We start from the raw sequence: 27,245 nt of genomic DNA, 5'->3' as shown, positions 1-27,245 counted from the left end.
ATGTAGCTTTACTAAGCATAACTTCATCTTTTGTGTTAAAAGCTAAAACCATTTTACAGATGGTACTCATAGGAAGCAAGAGGTTTTAAAAGCCTGGTTATCATCCAGCCATGAGAAAAGTGAGTCAAAAGTGGAGGTAGATTAACAAAAGAAGAATCCAAAATCTAAATGATAGAGTAGAAAATTTACCTCATTAGGAGCGCGCATGGGAATAGAAGGGGAGAAAAAGGAAGGTCAGCACCTTGGAAGGATAAGATTGGATTGTTGACTTTGATAAATTGGGGAAGTTATGAAAAACAAATGGAACTGACATTCAGTAGGAACAAGTGTAGCATAATGCAATTAAGACAGAAAGGAGTTGCATGAGAACAATGAGCAGTAACACAGATTGCAGTGTATAACATTCGCAGCATTCTCAAGTAGGAAGGCAATGTGAAGGTCATTTTACAGAGGAATAAAGAGACGTAGGGAGCCTTCACAACTTATCAAAGGGGAAGAACGAGGAATATTATAACTGTGTCTAGTTTTTCAGCTCAGTGATTTTTCCTCAACACCATATTGTCCCTGAATCTAACAGGAAGTGGTTCAAGATGTCATACTCGATTAAGGGAACTGACTCCCCACTCAGCAATATCTCATCCATCAGAAAATCTTTCAGTACCACTACAAATGTATTCTGAATTTCATTACTTCTTTCATTTCTAGTATTTCTGTACTAGTGCAAGGCATCATCCCCCAACCCTGCCCTAGCATCCATTTTCTAATGGCAGACCGTGTGACTTCTTCCCCTTATGAATCGTATCATGCTACTTTGTTTATAAAGTCTACAGTGGGTTAATGGCATTCTCGTTGCTAATAGTTATTCATATGATTTTACCCCCTCCTCCACCTCTTTACTTTTGCACCAGCTTTCCTTCTTTCTATTTCTAGAACAAGTTAGGTTCCTATCTATCTTATGATGATGTATTTCCTGTTCACTAATGTAGAAGACTCTCAAATAGTATGAAAAATATACAGTAAGGCCCAAGAGTCTGATACTATCTTTAAAGTTTTGCATATTTTGATGAAAATTTTCAGGTTGGATGTGAGAAATAATATACCCACATTCTTTTAATACTGAAAATTTAAAATAAATTTGCAAGAAGCCACATCCCCCTATGTAAGTTAGCTAATATCTGCATGACTGACAAGAAATGCAGTTTCTTTGCCCAATATGAATACATCTGTATTCAAGGTCACATTTTGTTTGAGCTTTGTCACTTTTCACATGAAATTAATTTTTCTTTGCTGACTATTGTCATAATAATTGGATATCCAGTCCATGGAAAGCAATTCTCTGATGTTCCAGTCAGATCTCTGCATTTAAATAAAAACCTAACAGAGCAGAAAACAGAAGGGAAACATGTACACTGATGAGGTGCTGTGTGTTGCGCCTGCCTCTGGGTGAGCATACGTTCTGCAGTTGAGTCAGCTTAGCGATGCCTACCATCCCTTTTGTTTGGTGCCAACGGTGGCAATGATCAGGAACCATTTACCTTTTTTTTGCCTCCTACTATTTCTTTGCTCAAGCTCTCAAAGCTTTAGAAGCTGCTCAAGATAGCACAGGTCTGGGGGAGCTGAGTGAGCCTCATTATAGAACCAAAATAGTTCACTAAATGCAAAGTGACTGCAGGACTGTGGCTACAGGCAGCTGTCTGGTCATGCTTTGCCACAACGAGGTTATTTTAAAGTTGGTGTAAATTAAGTATGTTCCTTTTATGGCAGTATCTTCTGGGCTCAGGCATCTTTCAAGAAGGCAGGAAAATAATTAATTTTGGATTTGTGCATATTCAGTGTACTTGTGAGAACTACTTTGGAAGCTTTTGTAGGAAAAAAAAGTTATAATTTTCATTTGGATGGGTGGAAACCAGCACTTGATTTAAACAGAATTTATATACATTTGGAAAAAGTGCATGAAATCACTACTTAATGGAATATAATAAATATTTTTGGCAATCATACTTATGTGTTATCCTGAGAAATGTGTTTCTGTACTAAAAGCAAATGATAAGTAAAATTGGTGAGCAGATGAGTCAGAAAAGAGTTGCAGAGAGAAAACTGTTCTTTTGTTGTTGTTATTGTTTATGTTACAAGGGAGAAAGTGTTCTTGTTGTTTAGTCTAGGTTATGCCAGAACACAGCTAAATGTAAAAAAATTGTGCCAACTTTGTGATGCAAAAGCACAGGTGTTATAACTTTTCTACTTAGAATGATTTATTTAATAAATAATATATTTTTATACCTAAAAGAGACGTCAAATATCACTTAGCACATCATTTCCCAAATTGTATTGCATGAAGTTTCAAAAACTGAGCAAACAAATAAAAACAAAACTGTCCGAAGTTAAACAGTTTTGGGTATCTGGAAGGAATTCAGCCATTTACACTGGTTTATCTAATGCATGATTTCACACAGTGTTTCGTACCATGACGTTCATTGGATCAGCAGCATTTCCTAAATTGATTGCTTTGGTACTGACATTAACATCCTTAGGGACCCAACTTTTCTTATAAGCAAAGGTCAGTGAGTAAATTGCAAAACAGTTCTAACAGTAAAGGAAATAAGGTCCGAGCAGACTAAATGAGTGTGCCAAAGCCACAGGGTCTTACTGGTCTTGCCAGGTCTTTGGTTTCTAGAGCTCTACTCTTTCAGCTCCATACTTTACTTTTCATTAGCCGAGATGACCAGCATTTTGCCTCAATATAGACGCAGCCTCTTTCCCACTAAACATAAATATCATGCTAACAGGTAGTGAGATGCATTACCATTGCGAGCCAGTTCCTCCAAGGATTTTGACTCGGGCAGAAGAGTGGTTAGCTTGTCACCTGCCCTTAGGTGTCAGATCAGATATCTCCCTAGTGAGAAGCTTTTTATGGGAGTTCAAAAATAACTTTCAGCTGTCACATAAGATACTTCTCCAAAAATACAAAGAAAAATTTTATTTACAGGAAAGAATTTAACTTCTCTGGCAATTTCAAAACACCTCTTCCTATATGGTCTGTAGCTATATGTGTACAACAAATGCATGCACAGAAATCTTCTGCAAGAAACTGAAACATATAGGTCCTCAACAAGTGGGACAAGGGCAATAAGAAGATTCTACAGGGATGTTCCAGAAATGTCTTTTATTCTTCTGAAATACTGATTGTTAGAACCATATACAAGATTGAACTGTCTATATTTTCCTGAAAAGGCATATATCAGAGTCAGATTCAGTAGCTTGGATGTTTGCTGGCATTTTAAACTGCTCATTTGGAGTTAAGAAAAGTAAGCATTGTTTTTTTATATCAACAAAATTATATATGTTGTCCCAGATGTATGCACAGCTTGTTTGCCAGTAATATTAGGTGCATTTGTTTGTTATGGGGGACTTCTATTTTTATTTCTGGGGGACTTTTAGAAACATTTATTTATTGTGAGGGACTTTTAAAACAAGCTCATGGTTAAATGATGACTTCCTAAAGTATAAGGCAGTATTTAAAAGAGCCATTCTTGTCTATTTAAATGTTTGTAGTTCTGTCAAGATAATTTTGAAAGTGGTGATATATGGTTCAAAGCATCTCAAAGGCTATAGGTTTTTATTGCATATATTCTTTTTTTTTAAGATTTTATTTATTTGACACAAAGAGAGACTGAGAGAGGGAATACAAACAGGGAAAGCAGGAGAGGGAGAAGCAGGCTTCCTGCAGAGCAGGGAGCCCCATGTGGGGCTCCATCCTAGGATGCTGGGATCATGATCTGAGTGGAAGGCAGACGCTTAATGACTGAGTCACCCAGGCGCCCCTATTGCATATGTTGTGATACATACTCATTTATTTGCTTTAAGGGGGTTTTATTTTAAAATTGCAAAAGCAACACATATGAAAGAGAGTTAAATGGTATAAAAACATCGTCACAAAAAGTTCTCTCCTGTCCTCTCCAACCCCCAATCCCTTTTTCTAAATCTTACAGATATTCTTCCGCTTTCCCAATGCGGATAGAAAGTCTTGATGTTTAACAGGATAGACTTTACAATTTTCTTTCTGCATATTCACATGCACATCATTTTACAAGAGCGGGATTGTATCATATGACCAATGAGTTTTGAAGAAGTTTATTTTCCATTACATGCTTGCCCTTTCTCTTCTCTCCAATCAGTACGTGCCTGATCACCCAAGAATAATGCACATTGATAGATTCTTCCATTTTTCTCTCTGTGCTTTGTGTGGTTTTTCCTTCCATCCTTCTTGACTATTAATGAGAGATATTCATACACATATATGTATGTTTCTTTTATGTTTTATTAATATTTCTTCTTTGATTTTTCAGTTGTTTCCATTTTATTTGTATTGTATGTATTTGTTTGTATTCCTTAAATGTATTTCACCAGACTGATAAAGTGAAGTGCCCCAGTGAATGTGCTCAATATTTAGTGAAGCTATAATCCTGGTCTTAAAAATTATCTTAATTCACAAAAAACACAACATATATGTATAGATAACTGAGGCTACTTTCATACAAGCATCTCTTTAATACTGATTATTTTATAATTAGTAGAAAGTCCATACCCTCAAATTTGCATATTTTTGTCAATTGATGTTAAATTCCGTATTGCCTGGTATCACTATTATTTACTATTTATTTCAATTCAGTTAATTAACACAGAATATATTATTGGTTTCAGAGGTATATAGATCTGTGATTCATCAGTCTTATATAATACCTAGTGCTCCTGTCATCATATGCCCTCCTTAATGTCCATCTCCCAGTTACCCGCTCTGGTATCAGTATTTAATACCTGCTTTGTATTATGTTTACTTAATATCCCTTTGTCTAATCCATTCATTTTCAGACTTTAAAAAAATCTGATTTTTTTCAACTTTTTGTGGAGAATTCAGCCTAATAACTTACATACTTGGTATTTTTTCCAACTTAAATTTATGTTTCATTTAACTTCGTTGTTGTCTTTTTCTTCTCCTTATTTTATAAGATCTAATAATGTTGTAACTCTTCCTTTTATGCCCCCCGTGTTAATTTGGGAATTTTCCTCTATTTTTTCCCATTGTTAGTAGCTGTTTTCCAATGTTCATAATGAAACCTAGTATTCCTTACTCTTATATGAAAATGAAGTTCCAACCATTGGTTCCAGCAGTATACTTTCTTTCTCAACTCTTTCCCATCTGCTTTCCTTCCTCTCACCTTATAAGACCTTCACAATATTTGCATGTATTATTTTTCTGTGTTATCTCTTCTCCACCAGTTAAGAATGCTGGATTATTTTCTTTTTCTTTTCCCTAAGTTTTGCTGTCCTAGATTTAGTACCTTTTTTTCTAAATTAGCAGAAGCATTTTTATTGTCACATGTCTCATCCATTGAGAAGGTTTTTCAGTACTTCTGTTAAATATACAGAGATCTGATTTTATCCTTTTAAATTTAACTCTAAGTTATAAAGAGGAGTACATTTTTCCCCATTCTTTTATCTCTTCTTTATCTTTGTCTCTTAAGATTTCTGAGCTTTTTCATTTTGCTATTTTATCAGGGTCATTTTTTTTATTGTTTTCTCAGACAGAGTGTGTGGGTGGAATTTTTTTTTCTTTGTCCATAGCAGATTCACTTTATTTGTAATGCATTCTTGGTTAGCCTACAGTTCCGGAATTTTATCAGGGTTTATCTTTTTTTTTTTTTTTTTTCTCTAAGTCAATCACAACTAGAACTCTGAGTTTTTGCAATCTATAGGACCAGGTCTCTATATTCTTTCCTCCATATTTTTCTTTGTATTCTTTAGAACCTCTTATTTACCTATGCTTTATCTTCTCTAGCTATCCTCTAAGTTACAATTTATGATTTCTATTTGGTTATTTTGTTTTTCTTTCTTTTTTGAATTTTAAATGATACATCTTTTTAAGTAGTATTAAATATAATCGAACTCCAGTATAATAGGAGAATCATAACATGGGGTCTATTGAAATGGGGTTTAATCTGGACTTGGATACTGTTTTGTTATCATATTGAGGAATAATTTGTAGACAGTGAGGCTTATCATTCTACATTTTGACTCCATTTTCATAGACTTTCTGTCTTTTTGGTTCTATTAATATATTTCTCTTCTTTTATATGAAATTGAATTTTACTCAAAATAAGAGAAAAATAAAACTACAGTGAGATACTTTTTCTCTTTTCTTGGGTTGGCAAACAATTTAAAGTTTGGCAACACTTTCTACTGGCAAGACTGAGTGACATCTTCCTTAATTACTGGTGGAAATGCAGATGATAAAACCCATTACAGTGAGCAGTTCAGCCGTCCCTAACAAAATTACGTATGCATTTCCTTTTTAAAAATTTATTTATTTAATTAATTATTTTTATTCCTATATAATTGACATATAATGTTATATTAGTTTCAGGTATACAAGGTAGTGATTTAACAACTCTGTACATTACTCAGTGCTCCTCATAATAAGTGTGCTCTTTAATCGCCATCACCTGTATCACCCATTCCCCCATCCACCCCCTCTCTGGTAACCATCAGTTTGTTCTCTATATATAAAAGTCTGTTTTATTGTCTCTTTTCTCTTTATTCGTTTGTTTTGTTTCTTAAGTCCCACATATGACTGAAATCATATAGTTTTTATCTTTCTCTGACTCTTATTTCAGCTAGGGTCTAGGTCAATCCATGCATGATTGCAAATGGCAGGATTCCCCCCCTTTTTTGTGTGGTGTTACATTGTTATTTCTTTTCTTTCATTTCTGAGTTTATTTGGATCCTCTCTCTCTCTCTCTCTTTTTTTGATGAGTTTGTCTGAAGTACTGCTTTAATATATTTCTTAAACTTAGTGTTCCAGACTTTTAATTTGTATTTCAATCTCCACCAATTTGTCAACTGATTTTTTCCATTTAATAACTCTTAATTTTGGTAATTTCCATAAAGTTTAATTTGAATGCTATCTAGTCCCTTAAGTGATTTAATTATTGGTACAAGTTTCCTGTTCTTTTCTGGTCTTTTTTTCCAAAACTTATTAGCAATGTTTACATTTCTTGCAAATCTCATGGCCTGTGGCCTGACCCAGTTCTGGGCTACTTAAATCATGACACAAATAGTAGAATTTTCTTCCTATTGAGACTAGCAGATATTTACAAGCCTATTGTCAGTATCATATAAAGATGGCAGAAAGCCCTTATCTTATTCCCTACTGCCACTTTCCTACTTTTAGTATTAGTGATAATGTTGTTTTACTTTTAAGGTCTCTTCAGTAATGTGAGACTAGACAAAAACGATACATTCATTCCAGCTTTGGTTAACTATTCTCTATGGTGTCATTTTAGATTGGGGATCTACCTACTGCTCAGGGTCCATTTACAATGTTCCTCAGCATCTCCTCCTGGCCAGAAAGGAATTCAGGAACATTTCTTTCCTTCAGAACTCAAAACAGAAACTTGAAGCTTCATTCATACAGTCTTGCACCACCTGCCTTCCAAAGGCGGCCTTAGCTTGGCTCAGATGAGGCAATCGATTTAGCAGAAGGACACTAATTTAAAGTGCCATTTTTCCAGAATCTTCTTCAAATTCCTTTAAAATTTATCCATTTACATCTCTATTTGCCTATTTATCTATATATCTGTAATTTTTTCTATATCTATAAATTTATTATTCATCTATCACTTATATATATCATTCAAAGTGGAGAACTTATCATTGATTTTTCTTTACTTAGAATCCTAACATTTATTGCTTCCCATGCTATTATATTGTTTGTCTTTGTTTTATGATTCCTCAATAAAATTTGTTTTTCTATTAGCAATATTATTATTATAATGCAAGATCAAAAAGAGATCATTTGTATGAAGAGAATATATAAAACTGTTACTCTCATTTGCACCCATTTGAACCAGCTTTCCTTTTACTTATTCATTTTTTTTTTTATGGTACAGTATTTTCTTGTGTGTGATGAGAAAAAATGCTTTCTTGCCCCTCACCTTTTGATAGTAACAAATGCTTGAGAAAGTTTTTGAGGGTTCAGATTTATTCATACAATAAATAATTTAAAATTAGCCTGGAAAAATAGCATTTTTTATAATAAACATTTTAAAGATGGATTAATCTATCTTCATAGATAATATCTTACTGAAATAGTACTTGTTCTGTTAAATATAGACACGTTATCCAAGTAAAATTTAAGATTTCTATCTTGTCTTGCAAACTGAAGAATTGCCTAACTGTTGTAATCTAAATGTTTACCCTTTAACATGTAAATGACCTTCTTTTACTTTGGCCATGCACTACTTTTTTGAAGGTTAAGAGGTGAAAATAAAGCCAGTTATTTATTTAAAGCCAATAAATGAGTAGAGCATTTTCTGACTCTAGTTGCCTCTGAGAAATCATTGTTAGAACCATGCATTAGGAGAAGTTTTTCTTCTTTTAAAAGTTCAAATGTATTCTGTTGAAAATGAGTATTTTTATAACTGATAGTATTTTCCTTTCTCTTTGGTCAACAAGGAGCTGAGCTTCAAATATGGGTTAATTCTAGCCACCTTGTTGGCCTTTAGTTCTTGCACATTTTTTTACTATGACTCTCATCCCATAACACTTCCTTTGCCCTATACCAGTTTTCACTTAGGCTTTGTAGTTGCCTTTATACTTTTCTTGTTGTTGGTTTTCCATATGTTGTGAAATTAGGGAGTGTAAAGCAAACTAGATAGGTAAGTGAAGTAGTCATTGAGAAGCTAAATAAATAAACAACTAAATAAAGAAGCTAAATAAATAAACAACAACTGTGGCTTAGAAAGTATTTTGACCTATGTTATACTTGATATCTTATACTCATTAAATGAAACTTCAAGGATATACTTGAAAGACTTGAAAACTTTTAGAATAATTAGGGGACATTTCATCAATCATTAGCCTGGTCTTTGCTGGCAGATTGGTGCTGGTTAGATGTCTGTCAGGTAAAGAATGCAGGGACTTGCCGGATGGTGTACTATAGATAAGGTCTAAGGTCAGGGTGTTAGATTTACTGGGAAATTACTACCAAACAAACAAATGAAAAAAAATGTTTTTGCTATGGATAATATTTCCTATTGAAACACATATAATCATATACCCACTTATTTCTATCTAACAGGTACACCATAAGAATTCAAAGGAAATAAATCATATTCTTCTAGGTTTTGTTAATCTCAATGCTAGGTAATTCTGTCTTCATAGATTCTGAACTACTCTTGACTATTCATCCTTACAGTTGAGAAAGGATGATCTTTCTAAATTCAAATTTAAATCATGTAACTTTTCTGCTTAAAGTTATTTATTGTATATTTTCATATATAACTTAAAATCCAGACTTTGTATAGTATAAAGTCCTCTATTAGCGGGTACTTGCTACCTGTCTGGGTTAATTTCTGAAACTCTCTTCAACAAACCTTGTAATCCAACAATAATAAATTATGTGCCATTCCCAATACACAACACATTCTGTCTTACTTTACAAAAAAAGAGTCATATTATCTTCTGGAACTGTCTTTTCTTTGCTGTACAATCTGGTATACTAATCCTTAGCTCATAGGACAAATTTTTTGAATTTCATAGAAAATATTAGTTGTCTGTGCTTTTCTGCTATCATAACTCTATGTGCATGTTGGCAAATGGTTGGTGATCCAATCATATGTCACCCTACCCTAACATTATTATAAAAGAACTTTGATGTCCTTGCCTTCCTTAACTTCTTTGTCTGTTTACAGTAGACATTACTGTATTGCATAAATTTTTAGCTGCCTTGAATATGGACACACATAAGGCAAACATTATCAGAAAAGAGAAGATAGCCTTGGTTAGAAGAGAATGTGGGGCAGGAGGAGGACTGTGATAGCGAGAGGATGAATGCGAACTACCTTCCACACCGAAAATATTATATAACAAATTAAGGTGTGTGGAAAATTACCACTATTGCTGTGCCCCCAAGAAGAGACAGAACATGAACAGGGAACCTGTATAAAATCAGTGGAATCATAATTAGAGGGAGTAGGGATGGAGATGTGTGTTTTGACTGTTGTTTTTGTAATAGGGGCCACTCATCCTTAAACACAGTTTTGATGCAATGACTTGGAAACAACAATAACAAATGCCATAGACTCTAATAAATTTGAATCTAGAAGAACTGAATTTTTCTACATGTAGAGATGGTCCTATACCTGGGGAAATGCAATAGGAGAGAGATTCAGCTTACTTCTAGGATAGGGCTTACATTTTGCATTAAAATTAATAGTTTCGTCTCCCTTTACATAATTCCTTTAGGGAGAGTGCCTTGACTATTTACTTTTTTTTTTTTTTTAAAGATTTTATTTATTTATTTGACAGAGAGAAATCACAAGTAGACGGAGAGGCAGGCAGAGAGAGAGAGAGGGAAGCAGGCTCCCTGCTGAGCAGAGAGCCCGATGCGGGACTCGATCCCAGGACCCTGAGATCATGACCTGAGCCGAAGGCAGCGGCTTAACCCACTGAGCCACCCAGGCGCCCGACTATTTACTTTTATATCCTTAGAATCTTGTGTAATATTGAAATGTTGAGTGAATGTATGTACGACTGAGTGAAAAATAATAATTGAATAAATACATTGTGTTGGTAATTGTTTCTGCCAGCAGAGGGAAAAGTATTAATGTTTCCTAAGAACTGAAGTACTTGGGAGTATTTGATTGCTAGATTGCACTGCAGATGGGATATGGATCCCACTCAGAAAAGTAGAATTTAACATAGCATAGAATAATCACTAAGATGATATGAGAATAGATATTTTGTATTACCAAGACACTGATATTTCATCAATTAAAATGGTATTTAGGACTTCTGCAGAGCTTGAAACATAGCTACTAAGGCACTATTAAAAATCCATCATGTTATCTAGAAAGGAAAATTCAAATGTATAAGATTCTGGGTGGATAATTTATCTTCATCATACTGCGTAATGTACATGAATAAGATTTCTTTCCCTGTCATATGTATGAGCGGCTAATGTTAAAAGCACATGAAGAATAAATGCGTTTTTAATTATTGGCTGCATTTATGTTGCTGTAGAATCTCAGAGAATTTTATCCTTTTTAAATTAGATTATCATTTTTTAGTGATCTCTATCGTGTGTATGAAGTCAGACCTTACTGAAAGTGTTTAATTTGGAGGACTAAAGTGATGATAAATATGGCACACACTTAAATCTTTGTTTTTTGTTTTGTTTTGCTTTGTTTTAAAGAATTTTTTATTTATTTGACAGAGAGAGAGAGATTACAAGTAGGAGGTGGGAAAGCAGGCTTCCTACTGAGCAGAGAGCCCAATTTGGGGCTTGATCCCAGGACCCTGAGATCATGACTGAGCCGAAGGCAGAGGCTTAACCCACTGATCCACCCAGGTACCCCTTAAATGTTTTTATGTAAAGTCATTCTTTGTAACCACAGTATTAGCTTTTGGCAAAAATGGCATCCTTCTCTTGGGGCGCCTTGGTGGCTCAGTGGGTTAAAGCCTCTGCTTTTGGCTCAGGTCATGATCCCAGGACACTGGGATCAAGCCCCTCATTGGGCTCTCTGCTCAGCAGGGAGCCTGCTTCCCCCTCTCTCTCTGCCTACTTGTGATCTCTGTCTGTCAAATGAATAAATAAATAAATCTTTCAAAAAAAAATGGCATCCTTCTCAGTGCCTTTTTTTTTTTAAAGTATCTAGATGACTAGAGTGATTCTCTCACTGTTCAACATATTATAAACTTTGTAGGTAGTCTACCTTAATCTCATGATCTGATTACTTTTGAAGTTAACTACTACTGAAGTAGAGTTGACAAATAATGCTGTATTAGTTTCAGGTATACAACAAAGTGATTTGGAAATTCTACACATTATGCAGTGCTTTGCCACGATAGGTGTAGACACCATCTGTGTTCATATGCTAAGTAGGGTAATGTTGAGCCTCGAGAGATAACCACAGAAAATGAGAGATGTAGTATGTAGTTGGGAGTTTTAGGACCTGCCAATCTGTTCACCAGTCACATACCAGTAATACTATTTGTTTCTTAAAGATTCTCTAACTAAAGCAAAATCAGCATTTTGAAATAAATTTCACAACAAATATTCCTTTTTATAAAAAATCGTAGAAATGTATCCTTTGGCATCTGAGTGATGCATATTAAAAGTACATCTCATTGTAGTGTGGCTTTCTTTCTGTCTTTCTTTCTTTCTTTTTTTGATCACGTGTGCTTGTGGGCAGTGGAGAGGAGCAGAGGGAGAAGAAGAGAGAATCTTAAGCAGGCCCAACGCTCAGCACAGAGCCCCATGCAGACTCAATCTCACAACCCTGAGATCATTGAAATCAAGAGTCATTTGCTTAATGGACTTGAGCCACGCTGGTGCTTCATGTGTGATTCTGAAAGTAGTTACAATAAAGTGAATTTCTGTTAGAAAATTAAGAAAAAAAAACAAAAAACCAAAAAAACAGTTTTCATCTATAGATGAAATAAAATTTATTTATATCTTTATTCGTAATTTACCATGAATGTAGAATAATGACATTTTGAAAATAGATTTTATTTATTTATTTGGAAGAGAGAGAAAGAGAGAGAGTGCAAAAGCACAGGGAGCAACAGGCAGAAAGAGAAGTAGGCTTCCTGCAGAACTTAATCCCAGGACCCTGGGATCATGACGAGCCACAGGCAGCCATTTAAGCAACTGAGCAACCCAGGCGTCCTGAGTAATAACATTTTGTTTCATTAGTTATTACATTAGTTATTATATCTCTTCTTTTGCTTAGAATTTGTTTTGTTTTGTTTTAGAGATAGAGGGCCCATGGGCATGCAGGGGGGAGGTGGGGCAGAGTAAGAGGAAGAGAGAGAATTCCAAGAGGGCTATGTGCTCAGCACAGAGCCCCACCTGGGGGCTCCATCTCAGGACCCAGAGATCATGACCTGAGCCAAAACTGAGTCAGATGCTCAGACAACTGAGCCACCCAGGTACCCCTAGAATATGTTTGAAAAGAAAGACACTGGCTCATATTTTTCTTTAAAATCTTAACTATGAAATATCCAAACTCACATTACACTAGAGAAGTATTTAATGAACAGATATATGCTTAAACCTATTTATTTATTTATTTAAAATATTTTATTTATTTATATAGAGAGATCACAAGTAGGCAGAGAGGCAGGCAGAGAGAGAGGAGAAAGCAGGTTCCCTGCTGAGCAGCGAGCCCGATGTGGGGCTCAATCCCAGGACCCTGGGATCATGATCTGAGCCAAAGGCAGAGGCTTAACCCACTGAGCCACCCAGGTGCCTCTTACTTAAACCTATTTAATTTCTATTAACATTTGGACATTTTTGCTACTTTTTTGTTATGAATGTATTTATAAGTAAAGATATCATGGTGTTTTATCTTTAATCTTTTATTAAAGATAAAGATAAAAGATAAAGATAAAAGATGTTTTATCTTTTATCTTAAAATATCACATATACATCTATAATAAATTTGAAAATCTCTGATATAACCACAATACTGTTAGCTCATCTGAAAGTTTAAAATATTTTCCAAAAATGATTTACTATCCAGTCTATATTCAGATGTTACCAACTGTCCCCAAAATATATTTTATAGCTGTTTTATTTTATACTGTTTTTTTAAAATTTTATACTTTTTTATTTTATATTTTTTATTATTTAAAAATAGTTTTTTAAAGATTTTTATTTATTTGACAGAGAGAGACACAGTGAGAGAGGGAACACAAGGAGGGGGACTGGGCGAGAAGGAAGCAGGCTTCCTGCAAGGAGCAGGGAGCCTGATGCGGGGCTCGATCCCAGGACCCTGGGATTATGACCTGAGCTGAAGGCAGATGCTTAACGACTGAGCCACCCAGGTGCCCCTAGTTTAAATTTATTATTTATATACTGTTTATTTTATATTTTAAAAATTTTTATACTGTTTTAAGACCAGTATCTGTACATGTTATTATATCTCTTTAGTCCTTTAATCTAGAACAGTTCTAACATGAGATTTTTTAATGATAGTCACTGAAATATTATAAGGGGGAATACTTTATGATGATAATTGTACCCTTCATCTTGTTAGGATGGTTGGTTGTTGTAGCAGCTGCCACAGGACATTTGCTCAGACCTTCTCGACACAGAAACCTTGTGGTGGAGAGTGTGGTCAGCTGACAGCCTTTAGTTGCTGTACGTTTAGGTTTCACCTCAGCTTTCACTCAGAGGCCTTACTCTCTCTTCCCCGGTTTCTTCTAGCCGATTTCTTACATAACTACTTCTGTCCTGGTGATTTTTGGAGGTCCTGAAATGATTTAAAAAAAAAAAAAAAGTGGTGAGAGAAATGTGAAAAATTCTCTTTACACTCATTATGGTTTTTCTCTTTTTTATACACACACAGACATACGTGTATATACACATATGCATATATATATATCGGTAATATATGGAAATGAATGGAAAGCAACAGCATTCTATTGTATTTACTGTATTTAACATTTTCCATTTTATTGTCATGCAGCACTAAATAATGCATAATGGTTTAATAAATTATTCTGAAATGTGGGGATTATGACTGCTCCTTCCCCGGGGGTTCTCTGTGTAGTTTCACTCCACAATTACAAACCACTAATAAACAGTAAATAGTTCAGAATAAAATACTGAACGGTAGCACTTACTCTCATCAGAGGAATGCCATTTTTAATCATCGAACTAGGACTCTGTTTATTTTACTAATATGTTGATGAGAACAAAATTATATGAAGTTATTCATTAAGCTTCAATTTTTGTTATCGAAATACAAAATGTGGGAGATTCAAATGTGCTTTTATTTCCTCATGGGATTCAGTTGAACAATCGAATTTACTTTCATTTACTCATTTACCCATTTACTCATTTACTCAAACAATTCATTTCCTCGTTTAATTCTACGAGTTTGTACTGAATTCCTGGACAGGGAAAGATTTGCCATCATTGAATACTTGTCTCAATCCTCAGGTTGTTTCATGGCATGAATAAGTTTGGTAGAGGAAAGAAGAAGTTTTGGAAGCTCAGAGGAAGGGTGTAGGAATTACAACCGGAGAGGCCAGAGAAAGCATCCAGCTTTGCTGCTGGACTATTTTGCTCTTTGGGTACCACCTCAACACCGAAGGGCCCAGTAAATATGTGCATCCTGGATTATACAAAAAACAAACCTGCCCCCGGCCTTCCCTTCAGGCCAAACTGCCAGCGGGATCCCAGGCCACCTCCCCACCAGCGCTCCACCACGGACAGTCCTGTTTCCATTTTATAAAGATAGTGGGGTGGGATTGCTGCAGCCTTGGGACTAACGACCATCTAAACATTGCCTAAAAGAAGTTTTCTGTTGACGTGGAGCAGAATACATCTATTACCCACTGTCTGAGAGACTTCAGCAACGCGGAAACACTGTGTAGTGAACAGACCTGTTATTGTCAAATGTGCTGAAGGAAGCAGGAGGCCCAGAAAAGGATGAGAGTGAAAAAGCTGCCCATGATTTTGGCCCTGCACCTGAAGCGGTTCAAGTACATGGAGCAGCTCCACAGGTACACCAAGCTGTCTCACCAGGTGGTCTTCTCCCTGGAACTCTCCCTCTTCAGCACTTCCGGCGACGTCGTGAAAATGGACCGCATGTACGACTTGGTGGCTGAGGTGGTTCACTGTGGCAGTGGTCCTAATCCCAGGCATTGTATTACTATTGTGAAGAGTCGTGGCTTTGGGCTTTGGTTTGATGATGACATTGTAGAGAAAAGAGATGCCCAAGCTATTGAGGAACTCTATGGCCCGGCATCAGATATATCAAAAAATTCAGAATCTGGATATATATATATATATTTTTTAAAGATGTTATTTATTTATTTGACAGACAGAGATCACAAGTAGGCAGAGAGGCAGGCAGAGGAGAGGAGGAAGCAGGCTCCCTGCTGAGCAGAGAGCGTGATACGGGCTCAATCCCAGGACCCTGGGGTCATGGGATCATGACCTGAGCTGAAGGCAGAGGCTTTAACCCACTAAGCCACCCAGGCGCTCCATTCTGGATATATTTTATTCTATCAGTCAAGAGAATAACTTAAAGAACTGCAGGACTAAATCAAATGGGGGGAAACATTCAAAGCACTCTTCCATGGTTCCCCTATAGACTTTTCTCCCCAGCAGCCCTCCAGGGGTAGAACGCCACTTTGGATGCCCTGGCTGTGTTAGACTTTCTCTCCCTTTGGTTTTTTTTTTTTTTTTTTTTTTTTTTTTTTACATGCAGTACTACTTGTGGTTTTATTTTAGTCTGAGGTAGAGTTATCTGCAATCAGATTGTAGTAAGATTTATATGAGTAACAGTTGCTAATTTTAGGATCGGGTAAATGCTCCACCACTGGATGTGTTGGCTGAATCAGAGTGACATTTCCTGCAAATGTCTACAGTCTGTTTTGTGTCTCTGCAGAACTGACACCCTAAATACCTTCCCGGATGGCATTTCAATGCATTCCTTTAACTCGTCCCTGGAAGTGCTCCTACTCAATTTTAGCTGTTCTGCCTCTTTTCTGAGAAAAGGACAGAAGAATTGGGTAAATGTTCACCTTTTAGGGCTGCAACTACAGCTTTAAGTTTGTGCAAGTGAAAACGTTTAAAAATGAGTAACTTCAATACTAAAACCATCCTCCATGTGGAACAGGGTGAAGAGAAGCTGTTTCTGGTGGCTAGCGCCTGCCCTGGGCTGTCCTCACCTCACCTTTAGAAACCCTGGGACTAGGAAGGTAGGAAGCTCAGGGCAGGCAAAGCCAAGAGGAGGAAGCTTTAGTGGACAGTGTGAAGTTACTTTTCTTTCTCCCAAAACCATGGTTCAGGAAAATAACTCTATGCTCTTTGTTTTCAGTGACCGTCTACTTCTGTGAGGTCCTCTGAGTTGTATCTGTCATGTATTAGGCACTGCTAAGTTTTCCTGGGTGTCATTCCAAACCTGCTGGGGTTTTGCAGTCTGTGGTTGCTGGGCTGAGACACTGTGGTGACTGCTCCTGGCCCAGCCCTCCTTAGCCGGTCAGCACCCATTTCCTTCTCTACCAGGAAGGACAGGCACTGCACCTTCATCACCATTGACCATATTGTACAGCTGTTGGCTTTTTCACATTTCCGACTGTTTACTGAGGAGCTGGTGAGCCCTGGGGCTAATATGGAACCTTCCCTAGAGGGATTAATAAAGTTAGCTGGGTGTGAAGGTAGATCAGAGGAGGTGTGAGTGGATGGCTGGAGGAATGAACAAAATGGTGGTGTTTCTTTGGCTCAGACTCTAGCATGCTTGATAAGACAGTTTTTTGAAGAACCTCATCTCACTATAGTTACTTTTACCTTTTTCACTTTTGTTATGTATGTATTTTTTTGATTATTTGAGAATTGGTACCTTTTATTAAAAGCATGAATTTGGGGGGAAAAAAAAACAATAAAACCCCAAACAAAACAAAACCAAAAATATAAACGCACCAAAAATCTAAGGTTGAATTAAGGTAGAAAGATCACTGAATAGGATAGAGAATGCACACAGGAGTCTGTACCAAAGAGGAACTTAAGTTTTTCACCATGACTCCGGATTACATATTGGCTGAAGTTTCCAAAATAAAAGCATTACTTCAAGAACAGAAGTTTCTATTTTTGGAAAGGGTTGCATCTTTATAGAAAAAGTGGAATGTGGGTCACCTATTAAATGCCCCAAACTCAATTAACTGTCTTGAAATTAACACTTAAGTATGGCCTGGACTGCCAAAGCACAAGTGATGGTTGTTACCTGGTATTAGCTGCTACCAGAGCCTTAAGCACTTTTCCTGGGAAACAGTAGCCTTCACAGGTTTGGCCTTGCACTTATAAAGCCATTAATCAAGGGAGAACATCTTACTCCAGGCAATTAGTTTTGACAATGGAATAGTAAATAGACCCTAATTAATGATTTTTTGTAATTATTCTTCCCTATGTGGACATTAACTGGTGTTCAGGCGTTAATTGTGACATCAACATGATTGCCTATCAGTAAAAAGACCATTTTGCAGCTTAATTATGTATTTCAGGGACTCATATATCTTGTGGCTTTCAGAATAATTTTAACCAGACTTTCAGTCTTGAAAAGGACTAAGAGTCTGAAAGAAGGAGTCTCATTCATTTTCATTTTCTTATGCCATGTCCACCCAGCCTGCCTTGATTCATACCTCCCACCGACAAAGACCCATACAAACACTGTAGGATCATGCTGTGCAGTACAGAAGCTACTAGACACAGGTGGCAGTTTAAATTTCTTAAAATTAAATAACAGTAGAAATTTAAGATTTAGTCAGACTAGCCACATTTTATGTGCTCAATAACCGTATGTGGCTAGTGGCTAGCTCCTATATTGAAAGAACAGACAGAAAACATTTTCATTATCATAGAAAGTTCTAGAGGCCCGCATAGCATATAGAGAAAACTTCATGAGGGCTAAGTTTTGTCTCTTTTGTTCACTGAGGTATTCCTCTAGTCTAGAATATCACCAGCCACAGAGTAGGAGTTCAGGAACTATTTGATTAATTGAATGACTGCTTACTTTCTCTTATTTTCTCCTCATTTGTTTTGGGGTTACCTAGAGATACAAACTTCAGAAATACCAGGAGACAGCTAAGGAGTACTCTCTGACAGGGATAAGAATGAACAATGGAGGTACTTACTCATTTAAGCTCTCCTCTCTATCTAAAGTACCAGAGAGAGTGCACTAATTAGGTTTGATAAAATGAGTGCTTCCAGAAGAAGATGGTATGCATTATTTTACCAATTATGACAGATTCATGAGAGTAAAAGGGCAAAATATAGACTACAAAAAAAGTCAGCAGGAATTTTATTCAGTTATATCAGATTACAATTAATTTTCTACTTTTTTGGGAAATATATTTGACATATAATACTGCCTAAAGTTAAGGTGCACAGCATATTAATTTAAACATTTATGTATTGTAAGATGGTTGCCATTGTAGTGATAATTAGCACCTCTACCACATTATATCAGAGAACAATTATTTTATCACACTATGGAAACATTCTTGAAAAAACAAACTTCTTAAAAAAGGATAAGTTGATAATTAGACAGTGAGGGGAATAAAATTGACCAGAATAAGATAGGACCTGCCAGAAATGAAGTCCTAGACTAGTATATTTCATACACCACACACAGTGTGCACACGCATGCACACGCACGCACACACACACACACAAAGATTTTATTGGAAAAAGTTTTAATAAGTTGTTTGATCCCTTATACTTAAATGTCAGTTGAGAATTGTAATAGTAACCATACATATAATGAAAGGAATAGTGGAGGAAGCCGAACATATCTGTAAATGACATTTTGCAGATATTAATTGTCAAAATCTAATATATACGTACAACAATGAAGTGAAATGGAAGTTTAAGTGAATTGCAAATAATGAAGGTGAGATTTATAAGATGATAAAATAAGTGAGTTACCAGTTCTCCTATTCCAATTAGTGTTCGAGAGTACGATTAACAATATATTAATAATGTCCTTAGGAGCAAAATTATTTAGAAATATTATGATCTCTATCAATCAATCAATACTATGTTTATGCTTCAGAGAAAGTTCAAGTCAGATTTATTTTTTCTATACCACATAAAATTTGGGTAATATTAGTAGGTGACAGACTAACATACAAAACAATGTCTAAATATTAACCAGACAAAATTCAAATGGATAACATTCAAGAAAGGGATTCTCCCAGTTGTGGCTTAAGGAAATGTTTAGCTCTGACTTAATACCAAAGTACAATAGTCCAAAGCTTAGAAGCAGGAGTTAATCAGCACAAATGGTCTTAGCTTAGAAGAGGACTGCACTAGAAAAATACATTTTCTCTTAATCCTCTGGTTGGGCTGCTTCCATTTCTCTGTTTAACTTAATTAATCAAAGAGTTATTAAATGCCCATTTGGTTCCAGAGGCTGCACTATGTACTGGAGACCCAACATTGTACAAGTTGAATATATAATCCCTCTCCTCAAGGAGCTTGAACTCTATTGAGGAAGATAGATAATTCAGCATATTCTAAGGTAACTGTACTGCTATTTCAAAGGTGTATTGGTATGGTCTGAGTGGATGAGTGGGATGGTTGAAGTTATGATTAAGATAATGAGAACTTACTGCTTATGTAAAATGTTTACCTGTGCATCAGAATTTGCTTAATGGTTTCTAAGCACTAATTATTTACATTACACCATCTAATTTATAATGGACGCCAACGTGCCATCTATTAAATGTGACATTGAAAAATAAAAATTGGGTCTCAAATGTTTATATTTGAGTATTTTGAGAAGGTAATAAAAGTATTCACCTAAATCCTCAAAATGGAGTTACATCTTTCAATCATAGGTTAGATATTATAATGAAAAATTTACTTGCATTCCATAAATCTGCTAATTTTTAATATTTAAGAAAAAGTCCCGAGAATTTTTGCCCCAAACAGAAAACATTAGAAGTTAAACTTATTTTTATTGCATATTAACTTAATTTAAAGTTTCTCCTGCTACAGTTGACTTAAGTTAATCTTTAATTTTTATAGTGTTTGGTCAGTATAGCGTAACTGCAGAATTCACTTATATGCTAAAAATGTCCCAGTGGACTTTCAGGTGAGCAGAAACCTTGAAAGCTCACCTTGCCCTCCAGCATTGCCTCTTAAAGCTCTTCCCAATTAATAAACCCAACATTTAACTCTAGGAGCATACTAATGTTGTAACACATTAGGGAAGAGCTACCCACTCTGCTTAAATTAAGAACTAACCTACACCCTTTCCCAGGGTTGAGCCTAACCACTGGGAAAGAGTAATTTCACTGTTAAACCTTTGCAGACCTAATTAGCTTCTTATTCTAGCCAATGCCAGTGTCTCCCTACCCAGAGACAAACTAGCTGGACTAGAAAAGTTTTAGAATCATAAGAGTTGGTACTTCATAGCAAAAGAAGAAAAAGAAAAAAAAAAACAAACTCTGTGAAATTCTTTGTGAATAATCCTAGGAGAAATTTAGCTTTTATCGGAACTGTATTAATAATTATATGAGATACCTCAGTAGGCAAATAAAACAAATCCTTCAGGGTTTTTTGTTGTTGTTGTTTTGTTTTTGCCCTAAATATTTAGAGAATTTAGGAAAAATTTATTTTCTGTAGTTAAATTACTCAACATGCAGAACAAGTTTTGATCTCTGTTGTTTACTAATTCAAAATATCTGTGACTTCAACAACTCAGTGTATGTGAGGGGAGAAAATATCCTGATTTCTGAATCATCTAGTAGATATTTGATTTGCATTTAAAAAGTTTTGCCTTGTATCCCATTAATTAATTTTCCCACCCACTTTATACATGAGTTTTCTGAAAATTCTAGTTCTTATGAATTTAATATTTCAGGGAAAAGTAGATATCTGTTTATGTTGCTTCCCACAGAGCTCACTTTCTCCAGGCTATTTCATGAAACCTGGTTTTGAGTACTGTGAAAATTCTGTGAGGTAATTTATCCTAAACTCTGGTATCCTTATAGTACAGGCATACCTCAGAGATATTGTGGGTCTGGTTCCAGACCATTGCAATAAAGTAATTATCATTATAAAGCAAAATCACAATAAAGCGAGTCAAATGAATTCCTTGGTTTTCCAGTGCCAATAAAAAGTATGTTTACATTATAATGCAGTTTCTTCTGTGTGTACTGGCATTATGTCTAAAAAGAAAATGTACATTCCTTAATTAAAACAAGGGGCGTTAGAGAGGAGTAGGGAATTTGGGTAAATTGGAAGGGGAGGTGAACCATGAGAGACTATGGACTCTGAAAAACAGTCTGAGGGGTTTGAAGTGGCGGGGGGGTGGGAGGTTGGGGTACCAGGTGGTGGGTATTATAGAGGGCACAGCTTGCATGGAGCACTGGGTGTGGTGAAAAAATAATGAATACTGTTTTTCTGAAAATAAATAAATTGGGAAAAAAAATTACTTTTTAAAAAAATGCGAATCAGCATCTGAGCTTTCGGTGAGTCATCATCACTGATCATAGATCAGTATAATAAACATCATGAAAAAGTTTGAAATATTGTGAGAATTTCCAGAATGTGACACAGACATGAAATGAGCAAATTCAGTTGGAAAAATGGCCCCAACAGAATTGCTCAACACAAGGTTGCCACAAACCTTCAATTTATAAAAACAAATGCAATATCTACGAAGTGTAATAAAGTGAAACACAATAAAATGAGGTATGGCTGTATATACATTGTATATACATTGCCCAAATCAAGTAGTTTTCAGGACACAGGATGCATTTCAGGCTGGTGACTATAGGTAGAAAATTGAATATTAGATGGTTGGGGATTGAGGTGGTATCATTCAAATTTATTTTCTCTCTCAAATTTCCTTTGCTCTAAAGACTAGCAAATGCTCTCCTAGAACCATGCCTCTGTCATCTCCTTGATAATTATTTGCTTTTGCAACTAAATATTTACTGATTTTTTAGTTCCTCTGCCAGAGAACTTCAACATATATTCAGTGTGATGTTTAATTTTTATCAGTTCCCTACTACCCAATATATTGTAAGCTCCATTAATAAGATTTTAATGAAATTGATTCATCTCACTTCAGATCAGTTTAAGAGATCACTTAAGGGCCTACTGTATACGAGGTATTAAGATACTGTATCCTTATAGCTCCAGCAATGTGTTGTTACATAAACTCAGAAGTCATCACTGAATGAGTAAATTGAATTGAGGTCATTAATACAGCAAAGATTTTTACATAATACATTCAATGTTTATAATAGCTAAAATTAATATCATTATTTTTAATTGTTGGAGTTGTTAGTGTAGCAATAAAAGTAAATTAAATTGATCAAAATTGTTCTACACACAAGGTCAGATTATCTTCTCTTTCCCTACCTAAATTAGCACCTTTTATTCTGCTATGGGATGAGAAGTGTTAGATACGGTTTCCAGCAGAGCCATTAAATTTGAATTCTTCCTCTTCTCAAAGTTTCCAAGAATACATGAATGGCTGTGTATGGCCTATAGTCCTCCTTGGAGATAGACAGACCTCAACTGTGATTATCTTCCCCTTTAAAGCAGCTAAATCGAAGCAGAGCGACAGGGAGGAATCAGAAGATATTTAGGGAGAGAGCAGCTCTGCCCTCATAAGCAAGCCTCTGAATTCATTTTGTTTTGGTGGTTGAACAAGGAGCATTTTGTTTTTGTGGTTGAGCAAGGAGCCCAATGTAGGACTTGATGCAGGACTCAATCCCCGGACCCTGGGATCATGACCTGAGCTAAAGGCAGATGTTTAACCAACTGAGCCACCCAGGTCTCTCCCAAGACATCCTGTCAAGCCTGCTTCTCGTAACTCAGTTTCTGAACTTTAGGATTAGGACAGAGAGACATACACCTCAATCTCCTTAACCTCAACTTAGACCAGAGCATTCGTAGCCAGATCTTCTTGTATATCTGCAGCTGCCACTGGGGCCCTTGTATTTCCTTATCCAGTAAACCATGTCTGCTAGCATTTTGTCCTTACTGCAGAATTGTGAAGAACTATGAAAGCTCTGAGATTTTAACCTACTAACACGCTAATCAGTTAGCCTGTTCCAATTTTATCGGTGCTGACCGAAGACAAAATCTTAGGTCAGGGATAAAGGACTTTATATCTCAAGTCAGGCAAGCAACATGTGCATCGGCACATTTCTGTCATTTTCTCTTGCCTCCAAGTTCTTTGAGGGTGATGCAAATGGCTCAGCTAAATACTTGTACATGCAGTGGTTTCTGTTACAGGATGGGACTATTGAACTTCAGGAGCCCTGTGATTCCGAAACCCAAATCTTTTATGATGGCATACACATGACCCTTCTTTCCTCTAAAGGAGACACTATGTCTCACTTCTAAGAGTGTTCACTATAGAAACGTCATTGAAAATATAGTCTGGGACAAAGGGTAGAGAGAGGTAGGACCCAAATTTTTAAAAAAAATCTCTTGAAATTTGTATTACATAAATGTATTATGGGGGTGCCTGGGAGGCTCAGTCGGTTAAGCGATGGCCTTCAGCTCAGGTCATGATCCTGGAGTCCCACATTGGGCTCCCTGCTCAGCAGGGAGTCTGCTGCTTCTCCCTCTGACCCTCCCCTTCTCATGCTCTCTCTCTCACCCTCTGTCTCTCAAATAAATAAATAAAATCTTTTAAAAAATAAATGTATTATGTACTTAAAAAATAAAAGTTGAAAACCTCATGTGAAATCAATATCAATTTAAAGCAGTTCCTCATTTTAGTTTTGAAGATTCTTCTGCTAAGTTTATGTTCCAGAAATATGGTCCCTAATTGAATAAAATAATGTTCTTCAATTCACATTCCAGAAAGATGTATTTACTTTGCCACTTTTCTTGTATCTTAACATATCAGGAAAGAACCTACTGTATTCTAAAACTACTGTGATAAAAATACACTTGCATAATGAGATTTAAAGGTAAACCTACCTTTAAAATATATATATTTTGCATATATATATATATATTTATGCTTAAATTGTGTAGTGAACTGTATTCATTTTTATGTTTAATGTAGGTTTAACCATCACATATTAGTCTTTTAACTGTCTTTACATTTCCTAGAAAATTTTTCTTACTGATACTGTTGTAGAGAGGTAGTTTAATTTCATGCACCCTAACTCAGAATGAAAGTAATATTTTAGTGTGCAGAACCGGGCCACTAAAGAAAATACATGTTTTATAGAATATTTCATTAGTCAAGCTTAGTCCTGTCTAGGCTTGTTGCTCATTATATTGTATTTTCTCATATCTTTTATTTAGGAAGCAGTGAAAATTTTGCTTCAGGTACAGAAAAAGAAATTAATGTACATAAGGAAAAGTAGTATTGTTAGAATATGAAATATTTACAGTGGCACCTAAAAGTTATGTGACTTCCTATCACGAATAGGATCTATACACCTACCTCAATGCTAATATGTATTAGAATGATGAAAGTTGCATGAATCTTAGTATAATTGGATAATCTGTCTTTTTGTTCCTATTCTATTGTATTAAAAGAGGGGCTTTTTTGTAATACTTTAACAATTCTCCCACAGAGCCTAGGACAATGCTTGATTAGATGATTTGTCAAATAATCATACCTGAGGCATAGTCACTACTAAGATTAAAGTAAATAGTTATATATGCAGTTAATCTAACAGACTGTAGGATTGAGAATCAAATATAACCAAGATTCTATATAAAATCATATTAACTTAAGAAACAGTGAAAATAGAATTATTAAAGTAGCAGTTACATTTCTATATTCTTTTTTTTTAAAGATTTTATTTATTATTTATTTGACAGAGAGATCACCAGTAGGCAGAGAGGCAGGCAGAGAGAGAGAGGGAGAGGAAAGCAGGCTTCCTGCTCAGCAGAGAGCCCAATGCAGGGCTCCATCTCAGGACTCTGAGATCATGACCTGAACCGAAGGCAGATGTTTAACCCACTGAGCCACCGAGGTGCCCCACATTTCTATATGCTTATATAATTTTCATGACTAAATTATTTTGAGAAAAAAGTAGAAGATTGGTAGGAAAATATGTTTTTATTTTTTAATTATCCTGTTTATACAAAACATTTTTTCTTTGTCAACGATATATGTGTTTATTCAATAATATAAAACATAAAATAACTTCCTTTAAGGATATTGTCTCAGTTTTTACCTAAAATTGTGATATTTATTGTAATTATCAAGAATAATAAGGAATGATACTTCTCAAAGAAAATAAAATCATCCCCAAATTAATTTTGAGTTAAATACCACTTTTAATAGTAAAAAGTTAGCATATGTTATGCCCTTTTGTTTAGATGAATGTAACTTTATAACTAAACATTTGAACCACAAGATAAAAGGAAAATAAAATCTATCAGTGTCTACTTCTTTCACAAATAAACCATGCCAGTGAACTATTATGCATTTATGTTTTAAAGCAATCTCTAAAAGAGAGTATATCTTAAAACTGCAATCCTGATTTTATAAAGATAAATATATATATCATACTTAATGTAATTTCAATGTGTAAGTCTGTGCATGATTCAGGAACTATTCCTTCTAAACATTTGGTTTAGGGCAAAGAGATGTGGGATGTGATGGTTTCCTGAATTGAAAAAATGCAGGGGGAATATTTAAGCAAAGAAATTGCTTCAAGCAAGGCTAGCTTTTAGGGCTCTCACCATGTCTTGAAAACCCAAGTTTTCTTTTCCTCGTCTTTTCTCACTCTCTTTTCTGTGTGCCTCTTTGCTGTCATTGGACTGTACAGGTGTGCATATTTTGCCACCTGAAGCTATACTTCTTTGGCAAATTGATAATTTTATGCTGATTATATTTAAGAAAGTACAGACACAAGACAGCTCTGAAAATGAAATAGGAGTTATCCTTCTGTAAAAGATACATACATGTATAAGAGGGATCTCCATTTAGAAGGGTGTCTCCTCAGAGATGTATAGGAGGCAGGGGTGGGAAGGACTTTAAATTTCTAAAAACTTATCAATAGAAAAGATACACTTACATCTACATAAAAACCTTACTCTTATTTCCTATGCTTTTCCTGGTAACCTGCCGTAACTGACTCCTCGCTCCTTACTCTTCCTCTCCTTTCCCCCAATATCTTCTTTTGTCTTTATCTGAAGATGGTATTTAAAGTGATGGCTTCAGCCATTTTGAGGAGTTATTCAGTTTTCCTGGGTCCCTCCCACGTATACGGGAGACATACATGTATTAAAGTTTTGTTTGATTTTCTTCTGTTGATCTGTCTCCTGTCAGTTTGGGTCTTAGACCACTCTGAAGAACCTTGGTGGATAGAGAAAAATGTTTGCCATCTAGCAGAATTAACCAAGCTTTTTCCATATTTTATCCCTTACAACTTCAGGCATAAATTCACAGAACTCCCAGGCACAGTAGAAAAAGAAATCCTTTCCTCCAGATTACCCAGCTATAATCCTACGGATATGTCTGATTAGACTGACTTGAGTCATGTGACCATCACTGACCTATAATCAGAAGAGTGGAACACGTGGTCTGCAAAGGGAGGAGTCCCCTGCCTTTCTCAGTTAAGATGGTGGGGAGAAGGGGTGTGTGTAACATTTAAATCAAGGTGAAGGGAGAGTTGGGAATAATTCCCTGAGGAAAATGTAGGTTCATCCACAAGGTGAAAGGGAAATGGTA

The 27,245-nt window shown here is 35.7% G+C and overlaps 1 pseudogene; it reads left to right on the top strand.

The window, feature by feature from the left end:
* The first annotated feature begins 205 nt into the window (after positions 1-205).
* On the top strand, positions 206-15,847 carry LOC122910022 (annotated as a pseudogene).
* Positions 15,848-27,245: the final 11,398 nt, after the last annotated feature.

The sequence above is a fragment of the Neovison vison genome, chromosome 6 (assembly GCF_020171115.1).
Source record: "Neovison vison isolate M4711 chromosome 6, ASM_NN_V1, whole genome shotgun sequence".
NCBI lineage: Eukaryota > Metazoa > Chordata > Mammalia > Carnivora > Mustelidae > Neogale > Neogale vison.
This window is presented reverse-complemented; position numbering and strand designations above follow the sequence as displayed.